The sequence below is a fragment of the Aegilops tauschii genome, chromosome 5, assembly GCF_002575655.3.
Source record: "Aegilops tauschii subsp. strangulata cultivar AL8/78 chromosome 5, Aet v6.0, whole genome shotgun sequence".
NCBI classification, from domain to species: domain Eukaryota; kingdom Viridiplantae; phylum Streptophyta; class Magnoliopsida; order Poales; family Poaceae; genus Aegilops; species Aegilops tauschii.
In genome coordinates, this window is record NC_053039.3 from 167,966,856 (window position 1) to 167,972,855 (window position 6,000).

Genomic DNA, 6,000 nt, shown 5'->3' on the forward strand with positions numbered 1-6,000 from the left:
AAATGGAATACATTATGGAAAAAAATATGGCACAATACAATTCACATATACGATGACTGGCTAAACAGGATGGCATTGCATGATTCACGTATATGATGCCTGGCTAAAGAAGATGGCATTGCATAATTCCCATATACTCCCTCCGTTCCTAAATATTTGTCCTTTTAGAGATTTCAAATGGACTACCACATACGGATGTATATAGACATATTTTAGAGTGTAGATTCACTCATTTTGTTCCGTATGTAGTCACTTGCTGAAATCTCTAAAAAGACAAATATTTAGGAATGGTGGGAGTATGATATAGAAACCAAATAGGTGGCATTCACACAAAGCAAATCTAAACTAAGATGATGACATATAAGATGTATAATGTAAGCAATGCAAGGCGCCATATGCATGATATGACCAACATTAGCATGTCAGGTTAGAGCAAACACCTCAGGTGGTAAACAGGCATGGTCGGCTCCTTCTGAATCTCCATCTGAACAGTAATCTTCCTCTGGAATACAATCTGGAAATGCAGGAGGGGGGGCACTTCGCCCACCATGGAGCGGCGTCTGCATGACATTATATTCGCACGCAACAGTCTTCTCTTTTTCTCTACATGTTCAGTACGATTGTGTACAATATCTGACATGCATAATAATAAAAAATATTTAGATTTTGTAAGGCCTAAGGGGTGCATGCAAAAATCAAGACTGATGGCAGGAAACGAGTGGATGGATCCAAAACTAATGATAGCAGGTAGATTATAGCTTCAGTTTAAAAAGATAGACAATGGATCATCTATTGTTTGTTGCCCACCCAACATGAACCACATAGAAGACCCCAGATGAACCAGATAGTAGACATATACTATTCGTTGCTAGCTCGATATGAGACCCATGGGCAATTCAAAACCCAAGATTGAACGATAAAGTAGCAGGTAATAATAACCGATTTATAACGTAAGCAAACACGAAAGACTGCGACCTCTCTTCCAGAACTGTGTAGTCCTCAGGTTCATCTCCTCAGTCGATGATGGTAATGCAGTTGGCGTGGCTGCCGGCAACGGGGAAGATGATCTGAGGCGGCAAAAGGAAGTCTGAAGGGGGGATCTCTGCTGCAGTGAACGCTTTTGTCGATGGTGCACCTCAGGTGGGGTGGATGACGGCACGGCAGGAGCAGGACATAACACACAGAGTTTTCTTTGACGCCTATCTGAAAATGAAGTAAATCTGTAAGGGCTCCTTAGAATTGGAGGATTCTATAAACGCAGGGACAGGAAAAACACAGGAATAGGATAGGAATGCACGTGCAAAACAGAGCATTTGAAAACATAGGAGTTCAGTCAACCTTGTTGTTTGGCTCACATAAATTGGAAGAACAGAGGAATGGAGAAACAAAGTGATGCGACGAGTGTACAACCTCTTTGGCATAGCCTTGTGGACCTCAGCATCATTGGGTTGGACGTGGAGGATGGTGATGATGCTGGTGTGACTGTCGGAGGCGGGGAAGAAGATTCGAGGACTCTGGAAATGGCGCCGAGGGTACTGCTCCACTGTGATGGACGGTTCCGTCATTGGAGCAGCTCTGCTAAGGTGTACGGCAATGAGGCTGAAGCATGACAAGACAGACAATGTTAATCTGAAGTGGGACCCTAATATCATCTGCAATAGATGATGTAAAATACATCACCAAAAAGTGCTAGATGTAAAACACATCAGCCGCGCCACGGCCGCTCCGACAGATGCTGTAAGTACTGTTCACTCTGAACTTAACTGAAGAAAATGAACATCACAGTCGAAACTGAATTTTACTATCGAAACTGATTGAACTAGTAACAGAGCATTGCAATAGATGTTTAGGGCGTTCGGGCACTAGTAGCAGAGAAGCAGTGATCTAAATCAGCAGACGCTCGAGCAGGGAAAGCACTAGCAGAGAGCAAGTCGTGCAGTAGCACCGCGAGCGAGTGCTAAAGCAGCAACTCCTATAGCTGCCAGAGGTCGTGCAGCAGCAGCAGCAGCGCAAGCGAGAGCAAGAGCAGAGCAGCAGCACGAACGAAAGCAGGAGCAGTGCAGCAGCGCGACCGACAGCAAGAACAGAGCCGCAGCGCGAGCGAGAGCCGGAGCAGCTGCAGCTAGTGCCGTTGTGGAAGTCACCGCCGAGGAAGCAACGACATGGGGGAGAGACGCCATGGATGATGTGGCCGGCGACGGCGCCGTCGATGGAGACACGCTACGTCTGCTCGGTATCGAGCACCGGCAGCCCCGTGAGATCGAATAAAAGATAAATGCAGCGGTGAGTATCGAACCTCCTTGGTGGCGCCGAGTTGGCCTCGGCTTCATCGGAGGAATTGGTGAGGGTGCTACGGTTCCGGTGGGGCAGGTCAAGACAGCGCTGTGGGGATTGAGGTGGTGCGATAGATGAGGCGAACGTCGGGGAAGCTCCTTGGAGGTGGAGGACGGGGCGGCTGATCCGGCAGGACGACGAGATGGACAACGGATCCTCATCCGGTGCAGTGGATGAGGGTCGGCGAGCTGTTGCAGTGGACGACGTAGTCGGGGAAGAGTCTCCGGCTGGGCGGCGGTTGGGAGGCCGACGGAGGAGCATGGGGTTTCGCGGGTTTTGGCAGCCTCGGTGTACGAATGGGGGGGCGAAGGGGGAGGGGGGAGCCAAGCTTAGGGACGCGCTTGTCCAAAATGTAGGGTAAGTTACCAGCGTACCCCCACCGGTTTTGACACCGCGACATGGAGCTTCATTTCCGGCTGAGGCGTAGAAGGGAGATTTCACATGTTTGGGCTGCGGGAGCGATTTCGGATGAGGAGGGAGTTCTCGCGCGCGTCCAAATTTCGGGATAACAAGGCGCGGCGCGGGTTGAAGAAGCGGGAGTTTCAAAGCAGGTGAGACAAAAGATACTCGAGCTTGAAAATTTCAGGATAACAAGGTGCGGATTCCTTGTTCGGCGGAACAAACTTAACGTGTAAAAAAACAATTCATACAAGACACAAGAGAGTCATGTCCCCTTTTACTATATTGCTATAGATGCCATTGAAAAAACTACAAGAAAAATGTAAAAAAAAAATCAGGAGAACAAGATTACCCTGCACAGTACCAAATCGATTCGCACTTCCCTCAACAACAAAAAAAAATCAATTCCCACCAAAGAAAGAGTAATGTCCCTTTTTATATGATTACACATGCCGTGATCTCGAATTTCAATTTTTGAATCCACGTTATGTCGAATTCGAATATATCGTTAGGTGACCTTGCGGTTTATAATTGATGTAGTCGTAAATTTTGATCTTCCATCATATATGAACATTTTACTCCACCATGTGAACATATATATTGTCGTCTACCATATGGACTAAATTTGAATCAACTTTCCTTATTTGAATACGATTGTTGTCAAGTTATACAATAATTTAAATATTATCTTGATAACAAAAAACATACATATAGCAGTAATCATATTTCACTATGAACTACATGTACCATACGCTCTCCAATTCAAATATTTGTATCCATTTTATGTTGAATTCAAATCATAGTACATTATTGGTCTAGGTAGCGAGATGTTTGGGATAATCTAAACCCTGTTTTCATACATATAATTTTTGGCTGAATTGGGACAAGTTTTGGTATAAGCCTCTTGCAAAACTGAAGATTCTCTCAACAAGCCTCGTGGTTCCGAGAGGGAATGTGTCACCTTTGTGTGCGAAACGATATACGCTGCCTTCCCCCTGATTTTATTTACAGAGGCAACATAGAACTATATGAGTGCCCTGTTAAATTTTGGAATTATTTCGGGTTCATTTGGCCTTTTTATACATTAATTGAGTTTCTGGACTTTTAATGTGCATAATCTAAATATGAGTTGCATGCACATGCTCCGGTGCACCAAAGTGGGTTGAAAAATCACATGTGTGTCCTTGGTTGAATTTCTAGGTCCCATGGAAGAAATGAGAATAAAATTCAAACATCTGGGCATCATGACTCGGCCGAGAACATCGAGAAACTTTGATTTTAAATTCATGTAAATCCAAAACTCGCCTGGAAATCATGAAACTTGGCATGGTGTCATGTCATGGCACTAAGCTCGTGGTTCTAAGAGGGAACGTGCCACCTTTGAGTGTGAAACGATATACGCTTCCCCCACTTGAGTTTCTTAACAAAGGCAACATAGAACTACATTAGTGCCCTGTTAAATTTTGGAATTATTCCGGGTTCGTTTGTCGTTTTTTATACATTAATTGAGTTTCTGGTCATTTAATGTGCATAAGTCAAATTTGAACTACAAGCACATGCTCTCGTGCAGCAAAGTTGGTTGAAAAATCACATTTGTGTCCTCGGGTGAATTTCTAGGTCCCATGCAAGAAAGGAGAATAAAATTAAAACATCTGGGCATCGTGGCTCAGCCGAGAGCATTGAGAAACTTGGTTTTAAAATTCTTGTAAATCCAAAACACGTCTGAAAATCATGAATCTTGGCATGGATGTCATGTCATGGTACTACCATGTTGTGGTAAAAATTTGGCTGAATAGGAATAGATTTTGGTATAAGCTTCTTGCTAACCGAAGCTTCTCTCAAGAAGTCTCGTGGTTTTGAGAGGGAACGTGCCACCTTTGAGTGTGAAACGATATACGTTGTCCCCCTTGAGTTTATTTACAAAGGCAACATAGAACTACATGAGTGCCCTGTTAAATTTTGGAATTATTCCGGCTTCGTTTGGCCTTATTTACACATTAATTGAGTTTTTGGTCATTTAATGTGCATAATTCAAAGTTGAACTACAAGCACATGCTCCCGTGCACCAAAGTTGGTTGAGAAATCACATTTGTGTCCTCGGGTGAATTTCTACTCCCTCCTTCCATCTATATAGGTCCTCATGCGTTTTTCCAGGCTAACTTTGACCAAACGTTAGAGCAATAATATATGACATGCAACTTACACAAAGCATACCTTGAAATTTGTATGTCAAAGGAGCTTCCAGTAATATAATTTTCATAGTATACATCTCATGTGCTATTAATCTTGTCAATAGTCAAAGGTTGTCTTGAAAAACACATTAGGCCCTATATAGATGGAAGGAGGGAGTAGGTCCCATGCAAAAAATGAGAATAAAATTCAAACATCTGGGCATCGTGGCTCGGTCGAGAACATTGAGAAACTTGGTTCTAAAATCATGAAACTTGGCATGGTGTCATGTCATGGTAGTACTATGCCGTGGTAAAAAAAATTGGCCGAATAGGAACAAATTTTGGTATAAGCTTCTTGCAAATCGGAGCTTCTCTCAAGAAGGCTCGTGGTTCTGGGAGGGAACGTGTCACCTTTGTGTGCATAATTCAAATTTGAAATACAAGCACATGTTCCAGTGCACCAAAGTTGGTTGAAAAATCACATGTGTGTCCTCGGGTAAATTTCTAGGTTCCATGCAAGAAATGGGAATAAAATTCAAAATTCTGGGCGTCGTGGCTGGGTTGGAAACATTGAGAAACTTAGTTTTTTAATTACTGTAAATCCAAAACATGCATGAAAATAATGAAACTTGGCTTGGTGCCATGACATGGCACCAACATGCTGTGGTAAATTTGCAGTCCGATTTGCGAAGGCGCACACATTAACAATCAACAAAGTCATTTTGGAACAAGTGCTGTCACGTTACAATCGGAAACACAAGTATTATTGAAACCGTGGGCGTTCTACTTACTAGTACCATTTACGTGCCGCCACGCGTCCCCATTTTTTATTAGCTAGGAGGCGCCGTGCAGGGTAGCTATTTGAGTACGAGAGGTGTGCGATCAGACCCCTGCGCGTGCTTATCAGGAGGAGAGCCCTTTGACCTCCATCTGCCGTCCACCTCTCTCCCAAGGTCTCCATCAATGGCGCCCGAGCCTCTGTTTAATGGCGTGGCTATGTCTCACTCGACTGAGATTTAAGAGAGAAAAAAGAAAATCTGAAAGCACGGATCTTGATGTAAGATCCGACGGACCTATATAGCATCTACTGCGACTT